Source organism: Asterias amurensis, chromosome 2, assembly GCF_032118995.1.
Source record: "Asterias amurensis chromosome 2, ASM3211899v1".
Classification (NCBI taxonomy): Eukaryota; Metazoa; Echinodermata; class Asteroidea; order Forcipulatida; family Asteriidae; genus Asterias; species Asterias amurensis.
The window spans coordinates 10,496,503-10,511,693 of record NC_092649.1 but is presented as its reverse complement, the minus strand read 5'-3'; the positions used below and the strand labels follow the sequence as shown (position 1 = coordinate 10,511,693).

At 37.4% G+C, this 15,191-nt stretch overlaps 1 protein-coding gene and 1 long non-coding RNA gene across 2 annotated transcripts in view; both read right to left on the bottom strand.

The window, feature by feature from the left end:
• LOC139934062 (dolichol-phosphate mannosyltransferase subunit 3-like) overlaps positions 1-15,191 on the bottom strand; it is a 535,719-nt gene that overhangs the window by 241,711 nt on the left and 278,817 nt on the right. The window lies entirely within an intron of this gene.
• On the bottom strand, positions 8,931-11,879 carry LOC139954294 (uncharacterized). The gene is made up of 3 exons (XR_011788085.1): positions 11,540-11,879; positions 10,636-10,748; positions 8,931-10,179 (listed from the first exon to the last, which is right to left on the bottom strand). It is a non-coding gene; the product is annotated as an uncharacterized lncRNA (long non-coding RNA).

The following is a 15,191-nucleotide window of genomic DNA, read 5'->3' as shown; positions in this document are numbered from 1 at the left end:
CAATGTTCCATCGAGTTCATGCATGTTGTGTGTTCTTGGCGGGCTCTTTACACGTCTTCGACATATTTTTCTAAAGTTGTTTAATTTCTTTTCTGCACCAGATTGCAGTCTGCTGGAGTTTAACGAAATATGACTAAGCCGTGGATGTTGAGTTTATTGGCAATGATTGCAATCATTTCTATTGGTAAGTATATCAGCAACGTCAACTAATATTTGTTGAATTGTTAACTTGAAATTTTAACTGTCGTTGCCGCTGTTGCTGTTGCTGCGGCTGTCGCTGTCGCTCTCGCTGTCGCTCTCGCTGTCGCTCTCGCTGTCGCTCTCGCTGTCGCTCTCGCTGTCGTTGTCGCTGACGCTGTCGCTGTAGTTGTTGTTGCTGTTATTATTACTGAGATTCCCTTTTCTTGCTTTGAACCTTTATTGTATCCCTTTGTTTTACACTCCCATCTTAGATCATCCAACACACGCGTTGTCATCTGCGACCCGTGTCTGTGTACTTGGTACTGAACCAGATGAATCTGCAGGCGGCACGGTACGGTTCGTTCTACCCCCGGGCGATCCTTGCTCCTGCACTCAAATCATGCTGGGCGGACACAACGCTTATGCACCGCCCAGGAAGGACAGACCCGTCTACATCAAAACTTTACCAAAGGACGCTGAAGAACTCCGTAGATCACAAAAATGTCATGAAATCAGTACAGTTGGTAAGTTTAAGAACGTACATCCATATCGTAAATTATTCAGCTGACTCGAGGCGTTACATGCGAAGAGCTCCTTTAATTGTGGAACCGCTTGATAGTTTCACTTGAGAGGCGTGTAATATCATTAAAACTAATAGGTGAAAGTTTACTTTTACCGAGGTGGTCGACATTTTTAGATATCGCCGAAAGTCTTGAGCGGTTGTGTCCACAAAATGACGAATAACCCGCAATCGGAACATGCAATCTGGGAAAGGTTTCATGCAGAAATGTTTCTCAGATTGAAATGTTTTTTAATCCCAATTTCTCTTTTCAAGTCGCATTCCTTTGAAGGTAATGGTTTTTCAAAATGCTAGACATTTTCCATTAATTATTGGCAAAGGTATACCTTTCCCTTTAAAGGTGCTTACCGAAATAATTTTCAAGATTCTTGCAGTAAATTACTGGAATCATAGTTCAACATTTTCCAAGGCTGATTATTTATAAATAAATGCACAATTTGTGACCCTTTCGGTGATATTTGTACAGGTCCTCATGAGGGGGGGGGGGGGGACCGACAATAAACTCCCTAGCTAAACGCCTACGGTAATATTTATGGCGATTATTTTTGTATAATGATAACATGGACACAATAACTTTTCAAGGCTTTTATCTGGCTCAATGCTGATTATTTGCGAAGGCGTTAGTTTTCGACAATATCACCGTAAATGATAAATACAGTTTCCTTTGTGTTTACTAATGAGCGTTTGGTTGGGTAAGAGCTAAATTATTTCATCATCATTAGCTTCGACAAGTCAACTGTGAAGGGATGAATCAATAATGATCTATAAAAAACTAGATGGATTCACCGTAGACCTACTAATGACTATCTAGTTTAATTTTGATGTTTCTTTTTATTCTACAAACAAAAGCTATAGCGAGGTTTCCTCCTACCGCATAATACAGTGTATCGCTTTAGGTGGCTGGGCGGTCCAGTGGCTAAATTGTTATATAATATAGGACTGGGTGTGGATACGCAATATGTTTTGTTAAATCTTAGTCTGCGGAAAGCCAACTGACTATGTATTTAATACTACAACTGTTTGTTTTTATCTTTTAATGTCAAATTCAAAACTGTATCTGGAAAAAAGGAGCAACATTTATTTTCGGTTGTTTAGTACACCAATATTGATGGCAATGTGTTCACGCTCATAAATTACTTAGTGTATGATTGAGCACAGCAATTTTGAAAACTGTATGCAACTAACCCCCTTTTGCCAGGTTCTACCGTTAGGGCCTACTGTATAAACACCTTAAAAAAACCTTTTCCACGCTGTTTACATGAAATTTATTGTGTGTTATTGTTTACAGAAGTTAGGACTGAATCTGCAGCCCCTAGTTCAACTATAATCCATAGTTCAACTGTAATCCCTAGTTCAACTGTAATCCCTAGTTCAACTGTAATCCCTAGTTCAACTGTAATCCCTAATTCAACTGTAGTCCCTACTTCAACTGTAATCCCTAGTTCAACTGTAATCCCTAGTTCAACTGTAGTCCCTAGTTCAACTGTAATCCCTAGTTCAACTGTAATCCCTAGTTCAACTGTAGTCCCTAGTTCAACTGTAATCCCTAGTTCAACTGTAATCCCTAGTTCAACTGTAAGCACTAGTTCAACTGTAAGCCCTAGTTCAACTGTCATCCCTAGCTCAACTGTAATCCCTAGTTCAACTGTCATTCCTAGCTCAACTGTAATCCCTAGTTCAACTGTAGTCCCTACTTCAACTGTAATCCCTAGTTCAACTGTAATCCCTAGTTCAACTGTAATCCCCAGTTCAACTATGGTCCCTAGTACAACCCCAATGCCTAGCTCAACTGTAATCCATAGTTCAACTGTCATCCCTAGCTCAACTGAAATCCCTAGTTCAACTGTAGTCCCTACTTCAACTGTAATCCCTAGTACTGTAATCCCTAGTTCAACTGTCATCCCTAGCTCAACTGTAATCCCTAGTTCAACTGTATTACCTAGTTCAAGTGTTATCCCTACTACAACACCGATCCCTAGTTCAACTTTAATCCCCACTACAACCCTAATCCCTCTTACAACCCCAATCCCTATAACTACTCCAATCCCTACAACTGCAATCCCAGTCTACAATGACTGTCAGTATGTTCTCAATTCTGGAAACGATACTGATGGAGTGTACAACATCTCAGTTGATGGGAAGTCCACAGCGGCCTTCTGTGACATGCAGCGAAACTCATCAGGGAGCGTTGGTCACGGATTCATTGTAAGTACACCATCTCTCAGTCTCGGATGAAGAGTTTGAACATAATGAGATTGCTCAATAATGAAAATAATAACAAATACGGAAAATACGGAAACATTTTACACATTTTCAGAGCTCGTTATTGTTCTTCCGCCGTTATCTTTTAGAAATGTTGTTCAAATGCCACTCCTTTTAGGCTGCTTAACCTTGACATGGGACCGAATTTCTCACGTATTAAAATATGCATATTTTCAAGAACCAGACTATGAGCGTTCAAAACCAACAGCAATGTTTATATTATAGGTTTTCTCGGTCAATTTCGGAAAATGAGCAACCAATTTAACCACCAGCCTATTCTATTTCGCATGAAATCGAATGCTACTGAAAAGGGTAATTCGATTTCGTGTTATGATTAGTCAAATGTAATGTTGCGTCATTCGATTTAACAAAATAATCATTCAATTTAACAATTCATCAAAGCATTGAATGGCCGAAATCTGAATTTGAAACGCAGTAAAAGCCGGAGAGGCAAATTAGCTTTAATTCGAACGCATGAAAATGAAATTGGCTGCTCATTTGTCGAATTTGACCGAGAAGACCTATATAAAGTCGCTTGTTGGTGTTCAGCTTTTTGCTTCGGGTAACGTTGGTTTCATGCGCATACCAGCAACAACAACCTAGGTAATGCAAAAACAAATAGTTTTATTCCAAGAAGAAATATGCTGAGTACATGTACGCGTGCATACAACCACGTTCGGCTGGTAAACACAATAGACTGTGCAAGTCTCGCGAGAAATTGAACTTCTGGGAGCATTGTGGTCCCAACCTAATGTAGTTTTACGTTGGGGAGATTTTGTTCTGTCAATAATTTTAGTTTAACATAAGTTATGACTCTAAAAAGTGAATATGTTCTTGGGAATGTAAAAATAAGTAATTAAAAACAGAAAAGTAAAATCAATTCAACAAATTAACGAAGAAAACTAAAGAAAAAAACTTGACCTCCAGTTTCCGGTTTACTCTAAACAATTAAGAATATTACCCAATTGACGTTCCCATTATCGCTGAACCTATGTGATGATCGCACCAATTGGACGTGATTCACAAACGGGGTTTGTTAGAAAAACCATCCAGGTCGATGTCGAACAGCGATCCTCGTCCCGATAAATGTATAATATTTACGTTAATTTAAACAAAACAATTATTATGTACACGAATTAAAATAATAATTATACAAAAAGTACGTTAAAAATAATAATCTTTAAGAATTTTTTAACAAACAACAATTTCAATACAATTTGGTTTTGTACAAAAATATACTTTTTTTCGAATTAAGTTCTCGTTTTCGCTAGTGCGAGACTTGCACAGTCTATATGGACGCACTACTTTAAATCGACAAGTATTCATGCGCCAAGCTAATGATCATTTTGTAGGCTCTCAAAACCTTTGCTAAACACCCCCATCAAATTTCTGATAAAGAGCTGCTTAAACTTAAGCTTAGCTCAACAAAATGATGCTTACTCGAACAAGCTTACTACTCAAAACAACATGAATGAACGTTTTTGCTGAACAAAAAATTGTTAAGCAAACCTTTTTATAGGAACACGTTGCCTTGGATCGGTCGAGTTGGTCTATGAAAAGCGTTTGTAACTGTTTTTTACAAAATGCATATGGGTAGAAAGATGTTGTAAAAGTAGAATACAATGATCCACACAAACTAGCCTCGAAGTTGCACGGTTTTCCTTTTACCTCGTCGACTAACACGGTCGGCCATTTATGGTGACTCCCATAAATGGCCGACCGTGTTAGTTCGCGCATAAACGGAAAACCACGCAATTTCGAGGCAAACTTGTGTGGATAATTGTATTCTACTTTTAAAACATCTTTCCAACCATATGCATTTTATAAAAAACGGTTACAAACGCTCAGTTATAGACCAACTCGTCCGATCCAAGGCAACGTGTTCCTTCAAGTAAGCAGCTCTGTGATATTTGACCCAGTATAATGCTATGTGTGTGTTTTGTCATATGGCAAACGTTATTAGCTCGGGCCAATTTTCTAGCTAACATAGTAAGATTTCCAGCCAAACTATCACACGTATGCATACACCTTGTAATACTGGTGTTGCACTTTTCTACGAACAGTATTGTTACAACGGGACACGTTGCCTTGGATAGGGCGAGTTTGTCTTTAAAAAGCGTTCGTAGCCGTTTGTTATGAATTACATATGGTTAGATAGATGGTTTAAAAGTAGAGTATTTAATGATCCACACAAACATGCCTCGAAAATATACGCCGTAAACAAACACGGTCGGCCAATTTGGGGGGTCAAAATTTTGACTCCACAAAATGGCAGACCGTGTTTGCGACGTAAGGGAAAAGTCCGTGCAAATTTTAGGCATGTTTGTGTGGATAATTATATTGTATTATCTATCTAACCTAATGCATTTCATAACGAACGGTTTCAAACGCTTTTCAAAGACCAACTCGACTGATCCAAGGCAGCGTGTTCCTTTAAGCAATATACTTTCTGATTTAAAAAAAAATCACATAGTTATTTTTTTTTTTCATATACTGTTTACTATGTTTTATTACCGACGCTGCTTCTTTATGTAGGTTATTCAAAAACGCTTCGACGGCTCTGTTGAGTTCAATCGTACCTGGGCAGACTACGAAGCTGGATTTGGTGATCTAGAGGGGGAGTTCTGGTGGGGAAATAGCAAGCTTCGGTCCCTGAAAAAAAAAAAAAAAAAAAAAAAAAAAAACACCAAGTGGGAGTTGGTGGTGGATCTGGAGGCATTTAACGGGAGCAACGCTAGTGTTCGCTACGATGAGTTCAGCATCACTGGGGACAAGTATGATCTCACAGTCAAAGGATTCAACCCAATTCTAGGAAATGCAGGTACTGAACATCCCCCTCGAAAAAAAAAAAACGAAAGTCGTTACAAACTATGTTTTTAATATTTAATACCAAACGAAGCCCTCCTGCTTTAATATCCATCCACTCCTCGGAGGCGGGTTAATATAGGTTTTCTTGGTCAATTTCGGCAAATGTGCAGCCAATTTAACCACCAAGATATTCTATTTCGCGCGAAATCGAATACTTCTGAAAAGGGTCATTCTGAAAAGGGTCATTCGATTAGTCACATGCAATGTTGCGTCATTCGATTTAACAAAATAATCATCCAATTTAACAATTCATCAAGGCAGCATTCAAATTCGCAGACGCTTCTCGAGGCGTGTGTGCCACGAAAAATAATGACGATACGCTAAATTAAACAGAGTGCTAAAGGAATTTGAATCTACTCAAAACGAAATTGAATGGCCGAATTCTGAATTTGAAACGCAGTAACAACTGGAGAGGCAACACAGCTTTAACTCGAACGCATGAAAATTGGCTGGTCATTTTCTGAATTTGACCGAGAAAACCTATAGTTAGAGCTATTATTACTGGCAGGTTGTGGCTTGATGTGAGAGTGGGAGATTTCATGGGTGCGACATTGGTAGGGGTCAGTTGGGAGGGTTTGGGGTTGGGTGTAGGAGTACTGGCAGGGGAAGAGTGTGATGGTGTGTGACCGTTAGCGTAGGGGTTGGATGCGGAGAGGCCAGGGTGGATGGTGTCAGAGTTTGGAGAGTGTTTGAAGGTGCATTTCTGCAAAATACTCTGCACATGGTTTGGCCTCGTCGTCCATTTTTGTATCATGCCTCACGCGAAATGACGTTCACTAAAAGTTTTCAAGTGAAAGGTATAGGCCTATTAACCTCTATCAGCTCAGCTGCATAAACATTGCTGTTAGTGTTAACGTGTCCTCAGGTTTGTCAGTGGCATTTCGTCAAGGGTAGGATCACCGCGCCCGGTCTGATTACTGGGAAATTTCGGGGAAAATGTTTACCCCAAAAAGGGGTAAAGGGCCTTTTTATTGACATGTATCTGGTTGCGAATTTATCTGACTAACTTTCGATTGTGGAAAGAGTCATTCATTAAGAGAGGAGTCCCGTCTTTCAACAGTTTTACAATATTGTAAATAAAACAACAACTACGATGACAACGACGATACAAACAATAAAAGCAACACAGCTCAAATACAACATCCCATTAAATATTTATTTTATTTTATTTTATTTCCCGAAGAGGTGAGTATTGCAACTGGTCTTTTCAGAGGCAACACAAGAGGTGTGCACATGGTTGTACCGGCACGTTTACTATAAGCAGTAACCTCATTTTTAATTCTTTCGTTTTTCTCTTTGAATGTGAAGGCGATGGCCTGGAGAAGCATAAGAAGGCATTCACAACGAAAGACAAGGATAACGACTCATCTGGTGGAAAGAACTGCGCTGAAGAATTCAAGGGTGGCTGGTGGTACTACAAATGTAAAGACATCGACAGTAATCTGAATGGCATGTACAGTCAGTCACAAAGCGTTGGTAACTACCAAGGAGTGCAGTGGGTACCATGGAAAGACAGACATGTCTCCCTCAAAGGATGTCAAATGAAGATAAGACGCATTGAAGAAAATAACTAAAAAGTTGGCGCAGCAGGTTATTCTGATGACTCAACTGACCCTTCAACAAACGTCGGGGTTAAAGAAGGTGAAATTATATATAGTATCCATCAAAATGCAGAAAACTTTTAAAAATTCATGGCCAATAAAGGCCCAATAGCATGGCTCTGCTTACCGTGGAATTCGGCCCTTGCATCCCAGGGAATCACGTGATTCGAAAAGCGCTGTTATTCGGTTAAATCAGCACCGTGAATTTAGGCCCTGGTCGGCCCAGCTTCACTAGTGCTGCTTTTAGTACAAAAACTGGCTCAGCACAATAAATATGCTTACCAGATGGGGTTTACCAGCCAATAATACCATGTTACATGTACCATTTTTAACTTGCATCCTGTTCAATACTGCTAAGCCGACAAGTGTTAAGCATTTGTGTGTGTTTAAAGGAACACGTTGCCTTGAATCGGACGAGTTGGTCAAAACAAAAGCGTTTGTAACCGTTTTTTATAAAATGCATATGGTTGGAAAGATGTTTTAAAAGTAGAATACAATGATCCACACAAGTTTGCCTCGAAATTGCGTGGTTTTCCTTCTACTGTGCGAACTAACATGGTCGGCCATTTATGGGAGTCAAAATTGTGACCCCCTTAAATGGCTGACGTGTTAGTTGACGAGGTAAAAGGAAAACCACGCAACTTCGAGGCATGTTTGTGTGGATCATTGTATTCTACTCTTACAACATCTTTCTACCCATATGCATTTTATAAAAAAACGGTTACAAACGCTTTTCAAAGACCAACTCGACCGATCCAAGGCAACGTGTTCCTTTAAGCAGCTTAAAATTTGGGCTCGTGTCGTGATCTAAATTGTATTGCAAAATAAAATAATATTAATTAAAGTTTGTCGATGACGGTTACATTTTTCGGAAAATTTGGGAACAATGTAAAGCATATGTAAATAGCAGTTAATTGTTCATTCTTCGGTTTGTAATTGTAGATTGGTTACAAGCTCTCGTATAGAAAAATGTTCAACGTAAGAAGAAAAAAACAATTAAAGATGGACTATAACAGATTATTGATATAGCCAATATTACTATTTTTGTACAAGAAATGTAAAATAAGGACTGATATTTTAGTAGTATTCAATAAAACCTTTACCTTCATGCAAAAAAAACACAAATTCGCGCGGCGTACTCCGACCCAGAAAACTCAGTTTCGGCAAAAGCCGGTGACCCACGAACCATTCATACACAGTGTGTGACGTCACACCACGTACCGAAGCTCTGTACACAGTGTGTCAGTGTTTTGTATGAATTCTTTTGTTTCGTTTTACAGAAAACACTGCAATGATTATTATCAGCAAGTGGTGAGCTTAGGACTATCTTGTCCGTTCAACCGCTGCCACTGACATCATGTTTGATGGCAGCAACACGAAGGACGTTTCCAAACCCTCGTGTACAGTACAGTGGAAGGATTTTCGTATCCACCAACGGATTAGGCAGCTTTGCTTTGGTTTATTTGTCTTCAGTCGTAACAATTTTCCAAGTTATAATGATCCGGAGGGAGTGAGAAATAATTTGATAAGCCATAATAATTTACGTATAAATGTACATGTATATTATTTCATTTTGTTTCTTTCAGATGGGTGGGTGGTTCAAATTGATTAATTTAATTTGAACCACCCACCCCTCTGAAAGACACAAAATGTAAATTACTATGGCTTATAAAATTAGGTGTGTGGTTCAAATTGATTAATTTAGCACTTATGTGCAATAAACTTGTCCCCTGTTGTCAACAATACACTATGATTAACATGGTAACAACATTCAACTTGGTTAGCAGAAATATAAAAACAAAACAAAAAACAGAAGCCATGTACACCTCCATAATAACGACAACACTAAAACTGTATGTATTTGCAAACGACAATAGTTTATTTTTGAGTTTAAAATATCAAAATTGAAAAAAGGTTGCCTAGTGATAGCGAAATCATCTGAACATTCGGTCATCAAAAAAAGTTAACTATACAACCCTGTCAACGCCCCTCCCCCCAAAAAAAAGAAAACCTAAGCCATGTTATGTACCTAGTTAGCTGTGGTTCTCTTTGTAAATTGTAAATTAAGTTGTACATTAAAAGAATATAATAAAATCATTGTGTACAGACCATGTCATTCTGTTTTTGAACAAAGTTGATTGTACTACCCTGGTTACCCCCCCCCAAAAAACAAAAAAATATATAAAAAATAAAATAAAAACCCACATCAATGTGTACAAGCTAGGGCCCAATTTCATGGATCTGCTTACTGTAAACAAAGAATCGGCACTTGCGAAAGCAGGGAATTCTGTGCTTACATCAAGCGCGTTTCACAGGTTACCAGCGAATTTTGGCTTTTGCCGGTCATGGGTGCATAGTTGGTTTATACCAGGCATTCTACGCTTACAAAGTAAGCTCAGAAATTTAGCGTTTGGACGTAAGCAGAGAACGGTGATCATAAGCGCAGAATTTGGTGATGAACAGATCCATGAAACTGGACACGGGTCATTCTTTCTTCAAACAAAGTTGAACCCACTACCTTTGAACCCCCACCCCCCAAAAAAAAAAAGCTGTTGCATCCTTTTCCGGCTGGTGAAGGTTGATGTCAATGACACGGGGGTTACACATCAGCTGCGGATGGAGTTGTTTTCATGTCTTGTCACCCTGCTGACAATGAACAAGTGCATTGTGCATGCATTCTATGCGTATCTGTTTAATGAAAAATAAAAAACAAAACCAAATAATCGTTATGTGGGATTTCTTGAAAATTTACAAGGCAGAAATACAATCTCGGAAGGTTTGACGTAACACCATGTACTGACAATCTCTCTTTGAGTTTGCGTAGTTTTGAAAAGAACCTTACAGGAGTTAACGCAAAACCAGTACAAAAGGAGTCCACATGCAACAAAACCAAGGGGGCAGGTTTTCTTTATGTCTGATAGAAAACATGACCTCCAACCACCCCCCTCCCCCAGATCTACACCTAGTACAAAACTGTTCAGGTACAGATCGGGGTGGGGGGGGGGGGTGGGGGTTCTTGCGATTCAACACCCCATCCCCTCCCCCCCTCCACCGTGAACAGTTTTCAAAGGGGCAGCTGAAAAACTAAAAATGAAGAAATCATCTGATCCTCTGAAAATTTGCATGCATAGGCCTACTACTTACCTAAAGTGCTATTGAGAATCTTAGGTCTCCATTTCTAGTTCTGGCTAGCATGTCTTCGTACTGCATTGTCTTCGTCCTGCAGTCTCATTGTAGTGTAGAGCTGCGAGTTATTTCTGTACAAAAAAATATAAAAACAAAAAATAAATAAATAAATAAAAAAACTAGTGCTGAAAAAGAACTGGCCTTATTTTACAAATGCAAATATAGTAAACACTCCATAATTAACCGTGCCAAGCCAATAAACACAGCTATAGGAAAACTTCAGACTAAACTTCTCTGGAATTGGTAATTCCTGAATTAGGAGAGAAAAATTCTGAATGACCATGGATGGGCAATTATATGGATGGGAGTTTGAACATATTTTTGAGCTGTGCCTTAAAAAAAAAAAAGCGAACAATTCTTAGGCAGCTTTGGCAAAAACAATGTCCAGCAATCCAGTATAGACCAATATAAATACATGTCCAGCAATCCAGTATAGACCAATATAAATACATGTCCAGCAATCCAGTATAGACCAATATAAATACATGTCAGCGAGGCCAATAAACTTTTAACTGTAACAATCAACTTTTTAAATGGATTAATATAGTGTTCACACATGGTTGAGCATGAACATGCCAGAAAGTGTAAACCAGGGCATAAACATGCCTAAAGCACTTGGGTGGCTACATGGATTCATCACTCAACAGAGTCAATACACTATGTAGCTATTTTATGGTAGTCGGGTCAGATTCAGAGCATGCACATCGTGTCATTTGACAAGATGATTGTTCCTTGCATGAAAAGGGTAGAGATTGTTTACTATTTTTCTGATTACAATTACATGTACATGTATTGGGCCTGAATTAATAATGGAGATAGTTTCTCAGTAGTAGATTTTTAAAAATTATTAACAAGTACTTACTAGGCTTTTCTCCCTCTCTTTTCTGTAATGCCACTTGATTCTTTTGCTGTTCCACGGCCACTTGCGACCAGGGCCACGGCAGAGGGACCCCGCCGACGTCGTAGCATACACAAGCAGCACTGGCTGGGGCCTGGTGGTAGAAGATCCCCCTGAATTCTCTCGATGCTTAGAGGTTTAAATTTCGGAATCGATCCAGGCTTCTTACACAAACTTTGAAACTTCTAGTGCATCCACAAACAACCAAATAGTCGGCAGTATTTATAGCTGATACATTAGAAACAAAAAGCTTCGTAGCACACACGCACGCCTATAGTGTGGATGAAAACGCATACACAACACACGGAGTAATATGGCGTGTCAAACGTTGCATTATTCGATAATGTACAATATATGTGCGATGTTTCTCATATATATGCGATAATTGTCACATATGTGCGATATTCATTTGATGTATGCAATAAATGTAATATATATGCAATAAATGTAATATATATGCAATAAATGTAATATATATGCAATAAATTGTAATATATGTGCGATAAATTGTAATATATGTGCGATAAATTGTAATATATGTGCGATAAATTGTAATATATGTGCGATAAATTGTAATATATGTGCGATAAATTGTAATATATGTGCGATAAATTGTAATATATGTGCGATAAATTGTAATATATGTGCGATAAATTGTAATATATGTGCGATAAATTGTAATATATGTGCAATAATTTGCAATATATGTGCGATAATTTGCAATATATATGCGATAATTTTTAATATATGTTTGATAATTTTGTAGTATATTATATGCGATCATTTGTATGCGATGTTTTGTGACGGTATACATATGCGATAATTTAATATACATGTGCGATGTTCGTTCTTATATATGTGTGAAAACGGAATTGTGGGATATAGTATGGCTTCCTGTCCACTTGATCCCCGTATCCGTAATGTTTTAGATCGGGCCAGACTATACTCTGGACGGTTATGGCGTGTCAAACGTTGCATTATTCGATAATGTACAATATATGTGCGATGTTTCTCATATATTATATGCGATAATTGTCACATATGTGCGATATTCATTTGATGTATGCAATAAATGTAATATATATGCAATAAATGTAATATATATGCAACAAATGTAATACATATGCAATAAATGTAATATATATGCAATAAATTGTAATATATGTGCGATAAATTGTAATATATGTGCGATCAATTGTAATATATGTGCGATAAATTGTAATATGTGTGCGATAAATTGTAATATATGTGCGATAAATTGTAATATATGTGCGATAAATTGTAATATATGTGCAATAATTTGCAATATATGTGCGATAATTTGCAATAGAGATGCGATAAGTTTTAATATATGTTTGATAATTTTGTAGTATATTATATGCGATCATTTGTATGCGATGTTTTGTGACGGTATACATATGCGATAATTTAATATACATGTGCGATGTTCGTTCTTATATGTGCGAAAACGGAATTGTGGGATATAGTACGCTTCCTGTCCACTTGATCCCCGTAACCGTAATGTTTTAGATCGGGCCAGACTATACTCTGGACGGTATAGTATGGTTCCTATGGTTCAATGAGATTGTCGTAGGGTTTATAGTGATGGTCAGGGTACGAGACTCGAGCAGCGTATTTCCGAAATAGCCAGCCAGCCGCGTATTCGGATAATAGAACACATACAGTACAGGGAGGTGACAAAATGTTGCATTTTGCTCAAATCTGAAGGTGAAGATCTGTTTTACTCGAACGAATTCTGCAATATTAGCATAATTTAGAATTTTTAATTGATAATATGTCAATTTCATAGCTTCACATGATTAAAAAAATAATTTTTAAAAAGTGAAAAACATTAACAAAACGTCAAAAAATGACCCGCAAACGAAAAGGCAAACATTTTTATTTTGTATTTTTTGCATTTTTTAATATGTCAAAAAAACATCACTGTGAAATACAAAACCATAACTTGAAAAGAATTTATACCCTTCGTTAAAACAAAACATTTAATTTGTAATCCAGAACTTTCAAGACTAATATAGTGGGCGTATCAAATTTTGGAGCTGGGTAAATTTGGTTCACTATCTAGTGGTTAATTAACCACAGTTATTCTGACGCCATTGTCAATGTACATTCCGCCCAATTACATAGACGGTGCACTTAAACACAATTTGAAAAGAATTTGAACCCTTCGTTAAGACAAAAAGTTGCTTTCTTGTTCCAGAATCTTGAAGGAAGATAGACTGGACGTATCAAATTTTGAGCTGGCTAAATTGGTCAACTATTATTGATTCTGCAATAAAAAGAAAATGTTTGTCTTATCAATTACTAAATAAATTGTTTTATTGTTCGTAAGCATATACTCTTATGTTTGAAAGAAAAACACTTCTATTTCCAGGTGACTTTAAATCGTAGAACAGTTAAAGTTAGTAAATTACCGAGCTATATCTGAAACACTCATGATTGATTATTTTTAATTGTTGTCAATAAAATTTAAAAGTTCTTGTGCTATAAAAATTCAACTGTGTCTTGTTTGCAAAATCATTTTTCAAATTTTTTGAATCTTAGTCACCACATTTATAGTTATGTCAGCCGCGAGCAAAAAGTGGTGACACCCTTCGATAAGACAAACAATTTCTTTAAACATTTTCTTTAAACATTTTCTTTTTATTGCAGAATCAATAATAGTTGACCAATTTAGCCAGCTCAAAATTTGATACGTCCAGTCTATCTTCCTTCAAGGTTCTGGAACAAGAAAGCAACTTTTTGTCTTAACGAAGGGTTCAAATTCTTTTCAAATTGTGTTTAAGTGCACCGTCTATGTAATTGGGCGGAATGTACATTGACAATGGCGTCAGAATAACTGTGGTTAATTAACCACTAGATAGTGAACCAAATTTACCCAGCTCCAAAATTTGATACGCCCACTATATTAGTCTTGAAAGTTCTGGATTACAAATTAAATGTTTTGTTTTAACGAAGGGTATAAATTCTTTTCAAGTTATGGTTTTGTATTTCACAGTGATGTTTTTTTGACATATTAAAAAATGCAAAAAATACAAAATAAAAATGTTTGCCTTTTCGTTTGCGGGTCATTTTTTGACGTTTTGTTAATGTTTTTCACTTTTTAAAAATTATTTTTTAATCATGTGAATCTATGAAATTGACATATTATCAATTAAAAATTCTAAATTATGCTAATATTGCAGAATTCGTTCGAGTAAAACAGATCTTCACCTTCAGATTTGAGCAAAATGCAACATTTTGTCACCTCCCTGTACTGTATGTGTTCTATTATCCGAATACGCGGCTGGCTGGCTGTTTCGGAAATACGCTGCTCGAGTCTCGTACCCTGACCATCACTATAAACCCTACGCCAATCTCATTGAACCATAGGAACCATACTATACCGTCCAGAGTATAGTCTGGCCCGATCTAAAACATTACGGATACGGGGATCAAGCGGACAGGAAGCCATACTATAACCCACAATTCCGTTTTCGCACATATATAAGAATGAACATCGCACATGTATATTAAATTATCGCATATGTATACCGTCACAAAACATCGCATACAAATGATCGCATATAATATACTACAAAATTATCAAACAGAT